The 5,453-nt window shown below is 39.8% G+C and overlaps 1 non-coding gene across 1 annotated transcript; it reads left to right on the top strand.

Moving 5' to 3' along the window:
* The first annotated feature begins 3,513 nt into the window (after positions 1–3,513).
* On the top strand, positions 3,514–3,619 carry LOC120107562. Its single transcript, XR_005509288.1, has one exon. It is a non-coding gene; the product is annotated as a small nucleolar RNA R71 (small nucleolar RNA).
* Positions 3,620–5,453: the final 1,834 nt, after the last annotated feature.

The following is a 5,453-nucleotide window of genomic DNA, read 5'->3' on the forward strand; positions in this document are numbered from 1 at the left end:
AACGTTGTTTCGAGACCTTTCGTAATTAGGTAAGAATTAAACTTTTAAAACTAATAGGAAGATCAAATCTTCACCTTGCGCGGGTAGATGATCACCGCAAATCTGGAATTCGTGGTTTTGGAAGAGGGTTCGTTTGAAGCCGTTCAAACGTCCGGCCTCTACGGGTATCCACACGAAGTAGAGAACCGATCAAAGCTTTCTTGTCTTCCCGGGGTGCTAGCTCCCTTGCAAAGACTTCTTTTGATGGCTGATCTCCTCTCTTTCAATCAACCCTTGATTGTGCTTGAGAGGAGGAAGAGGAAGAAGGAACTCAAGGAAGAAGAACACAGCTTCTGCAGCCTTCTTTCTTTTCCCCGCGTTGGAAGAAGGATTGGAGGAAGAGGAGGCGGACAAGGCTCTCTTCTTTTTCCTTCTTGTTGGCGGCTGAACCAAGGAGTTGGGAGAGGGTGGCGGCAGCAAGGAGAAGAGGATTCAATTGCTTAGGGCGCCGGCCCCTAGTCCTCCTTATAAAGGGATTGGAGCTCCTAACTTTTAGGAGTTCCAATGACAACTTGCCTAAGAAGGGGGGGCGCCGGCCCTAGCTTCTTCATGTCGCCCTAGCCAAGTGAGAGGGGCTGATGTCCCTCTTACTTGGTTAACCTAATCCTCTTCCAAAGAGGATTAGGTGCCTCTCTCATGGTTTAATCCCAATCCAATTAGGATTAGCCAAATTTGGTTCAATCTACGCTAGTCCTAATCCAATTAGGACTTGAATGAATCATGACTCAATTGAACTCTTCAATCCTAATCCTATTAGGAGTCATGTTGATTCATTAGATTAATAATTAATTTAGACTTAAAGAATCCTAATCTAATTAGGATGTATTTAATTTTAGTCCTAATCCAATTAGGACTCTTATTTGAATCCGAAGTCCTAATCCAATTAGGATTTCTAGGAATCCTACTCCAAGTAGGAATCCAATTTTAATTCAAAATTTCTAATCTCATTAGGATTGTAGGAATCCTATTCTAAGTAGGAATTCCAGTCCTACTCCAACTAGGATTCCCAGCCCTAATCCAATTAGGACTCTAGGAATCCTACCCGAAGTAGGATTTGTGTTTAAGTCTAATTAATTAATTTCCTTTGTTCACTTCTTCAACTTCTATCAATCAAATTGATTTCTTTGTGATTCCTAATCACGATTTCAACCATCGGATCGGTCAATACTTCTAGTGTGTGTGACCCCATAGGTTCTATTCTGACTGGTAGTGAGATATATTGTGATCTCTATCACTATATCATTGAAAACTCCTTTCAATGGGTTGGAACGATTCCAACTCAACTCATTAGGGTTTATCGATCATCAAGATAATCCCTATGAGTCCCACCATCCACCAGTGACACCTAGCAGCATGTAGTGGCTACCCAGCAGAATGGAATGATGAACCTCTAGGTGCAGTTAACATGTGATACAGTCCTACTATCGTGGATCCCTACAGGACGGAGGTCATGGACAACTCGTCAAACCCCATCGTCTGTCATATGTCAAGATTTATTCGACTTGAGTTCGCTAATGGAAAACTCTTTTTCCACTTTATATTACTGCCCTGGCCAAGGTCTTAGAACTCAGTCTAACAAATCACATAGGATCACTCCTCTTCTATCAAGGTCGATAGATTCCTTATAGGTGCATACCCTACTCCTACAGTGAACTTACTGCAGCCAATCTACACTGCATGGACCCATATGGCTAGAGACCATGTATGTGTGCAGTCAAACTACAATAACCTCACTGTGAGTAGCCGAAGCACCGCAGGTCAAAGGACCAGTCACACTACTGCAACATCAAGCAAGTCACTGACGAGTGGATAGACATCCAAGTGACTTCTTATCTTGGTCACGCTCAGTACCCTTGTTCTCTAACAAGCACCTGCACTATCACTTCAGTGTCCCTACACTGTGGACTCAAGTCTCGTCCATCCAGAAGGAAGGTGATCTGTGCACTGATCGGATCGATCACCGTCCTCGTGATGATCCATTGATCAGGAGCATTTAGAAATTAATCACCAATGATACATGGCTCAAATTCTCAACTCTTGAGAATATGTATCATCATCTTATTAATTTCTTGGACGATTCATAGACACATAAACAATATGAATGAAAAGATGCCTTTTATTTATTCAATAATAAATAGTCAAGTACAAAATTATGTCCCTAGAATCAACAATGTGTCAGCCAAATTGGCTTCTAGGGCATACATCTAACAGTTGTGTTGGAGAATAGAACTTACTTGCTCAGTTAGGAAGACCTTTCTAGGCACATGTGTCCTAAATTTTCGCTTTTGGGTACAAAGGTCTTTGGAAAATTTAGCATAGGAGGAAACTTGTTTAATAGCATCAAGAAGCGGAAGGTTGATTTTCACTTGTTTGAAAACCTCCATCATTTCCTCTAGTGAAGTTCCCTTTCTGTCAAAGTGAGAGGGTGAATTAAGAGCTTCAGGAAATGGGACCTTTGGGATGTGAGTTTTGGTAGAAGATGGACTAGTTGAAGAAGAAGAAGATTTTAGATTTTTATTTGACACATGTCTATCCTCTTCTTCATCTTCCTTATTGTTATCTTCCCCAATCTTATTGTCTACTACACGTCCACTCCTTAGGGTAGTCAAAGCATTGGCTTGTTCATGATGAATTGTATTTAGTTGATTTTCTTGAGCCATGTATTGTCCCCTAGGATTACTTAATGGTTGGCTTGGAAGCTTTCCTTCCTCTCGCTTGTTCAGTGCATTCGCTATTTGCCCCATTTGGGATTCTAGCTTGGCGATGGATTGCGTGTGAGAGTGCACCAATTGTGTAATGGTTTCCAAACCTTGAAGGGCATTCAACACTTTCTCCTCAAAGGCTGTATTTCTTTGGGATGGAGGAGGAGTGTGTTGATATTGATTCGAGGGACGGTAGGGATGAATATTTTGTGGGGTTTGAAAATTCTGAGAATTTTAAAAATTTTGGGAATAGGGTTGGGCTGTATTCGAAACTTGCTGCTTCCAAGAAAAGTTTGGATGATTCTGCCATCCTGGATTATATGTATTGGAAAATGAGTCATTACCCGGTCTAGGCTGTGTTTGAGCAGCATTGATGTGTTCTTGCACGAGTTCGAGGAATTGGGCCGCTGAAGGGCACTCATGAATAGGGTGGGATGGGCTAGAATAGATAGTACACACTTGTGCTTGGGAAGAGTTAATGTAATGCCCACCTATCATCAGTTGGTCAATCTTATGGGACAATACATCTACCTTGCTAGATAGGTCCATAGAATGACTTATTTCATAAATGGTCCCTTTTGTTTGAGAACTCAGGGGTGCTTGACGAGAACAGGAAGCATGGTGGAGGGAGTTTTTATTTAGATTTTCAAATAATTGCCATGCTTCATGCTCATTTTGAAGCATGAATGTCCCCCCGCATGTGGCATCAATCATCTGACGGTTTCGTTCAGTCATTCCGTCATAGAAATATTGCACTAGCTGCCATTTAGGTATTTGATGATGTGGGCATTTACGGATTAGGTCCCAAAGTCTCTCCCAAGTTTCATGAAATTCTTCTCCCTCAGTTTGGGAGAAGCTTGTGATGGCATGTCTAAACTGGTTCGTTCTTCCTATGGGAAAGTATTTTTTTAGGAATTCTTGTTGCATTTGATCCCAAGAACGAATCGAGTTGGCTTCTAAAGAATTCAGCCATTGTTTGGCTCTATCTTTAAGGGAGAAGGGGAATAATCTAAGTTTCAAAGCATCATCAGTGAAATTCTGAATCTTGACAGTGGTGCAAATCTCAAGAAATTCATCCAAGTGTTTATATGGGTCTTCGTTGGTGAGCCCATAAAAAGATGGGAGCATTTGGATCACACTAGACTTTATTTCATATTGTACAGCTGCTACTTCAGGTAATCGAATGCAAGATGGGGAAGCATAAATGGTGGGAGTAAAGTACTTCCTCACGAGTTTGGGTTGTTCTTCAGCCATCTCAGGAGATGGGGATGATTCTATTGTTCTGATCTCAGCTCGAATATTTCTAAGGGTTCGTTCTATTTTAGGGTCAAAAAGTAATAGGTTACGTACTCTAGAACGACTCCCTTGCATACACTAGTACTTGATTAGTCAAGCATGCAATAAAAGAAAAATACATCAATCCTTGTATTTGTCCTAAAATCACTAGACAGCTTCTAACTGGTTTGAAGAGGGCACCTAAGCCTCCAATCCGGTCTAATGAACTGAGTTGACCAGGTAAGCTCCTAGGTAAGTGGAGGGGTCACGATGCGTTCGCAAAGATCCCACTTAAAACCCACTTGCCTTGAACAGATGAACTGTCTTCCTTATAGGGACAAAGCTTGCCTAGACATCAACTAAGCCACAGAGCAAAATTGGTGCAACTTTCGGTGATCTTCGTCCTATTGAGCTCGAATGTCTCTAGGAGCCAACGTCTAATTGATTTCAATTAAAGTGACACTATGTAAGATTGAGTTCACCTAAGTTGGGCAAGAGTCCGGTGATGAAATTCGGCTCTTATCTTGTTGGGGTGATTGCCCTTACTAAGTGCAGATTAATTGGTGTATGTGTATCAAGCATGCATTCACAATTTTGCTGAAATTAAAATTAAACAATCACCACAAAATGTTAAGCTAATAATCAATTTAAACAAGAAAGGTTTAGAGGTTACCAAAGGGAATTTCTCCAGCAATTAAAATTTTTAGGCAAATCTCTACAGCATTCCTTTTCTAGCAGTTCTCTTTTTGATCATCCCATATATTTTTTTTTCGATTCCTGATCAAATAGTATAAAAAGAAAAATTAAAAATTAGTGAGAGAGAAAGAGGAGATAAGAAAAGTAACAATAATAGAAAATAATTTTTATTTTATTTTAGATATATATATATATTTGAATTTTTTTAATTAATTTTTTTTAATGATAGAAAAATTAACTATGCTAGCAATCCCCGGCAACGGCGCCAAAAATTGATCGGTTATTTCAATTTTAAAAATAAACCACGCAATAGCACGTATCCTGTAGGATAGTGATTACGGATGTCGGTCCACAGAGATTGGAGACAAGTTATTTTTCTTAAATTATTCCAAAGGGTATAAGCTAGAGTAATGATAAAAACTAAGAATTAATATGGATGTAATAGTATGAATTATCTATGGAGGGAGGTGTTTAGGGCTAGAATCCACCGATAGATTTATATCTGTGATGCTTTCAATGATTGAGTTGTATGTAAGACTTGTTTGCTTTTGACTACAAGCCAAAGCAATCAAAAAGAAAAATTATAACTAATTCCCAGCATGAATCATCTAAGTCTAGCACAAACCATCTACTCTAACGATAAGCATGACCTGTCTAACCTAGCATGATGCATCTGATCATTAAATCATTAAACATGAAATCGATGTCACATGAATATCTCCTCCAAACCACAGGTGTTGG

The sequence above is a fragment of the Phoenix dactylifera genome, unplaced genomic scaffold (assembly GCF_009389715.1).
Source record: "Phoenix dactylifera cultivar Barhee BC4 unplaced genomic scaffold, palm_55x_up_171113_PBpolish2nd_filt_p 000901F, whole genome shotgun sequence".
In the NCBI taxonomy this organism is placed as follows: Eukaryota; Viridiplantae; Streptophyta; class Magnoliopsida; order Arecales; family Arecaceae; genus Phoenix; species Phoenix dactylifera.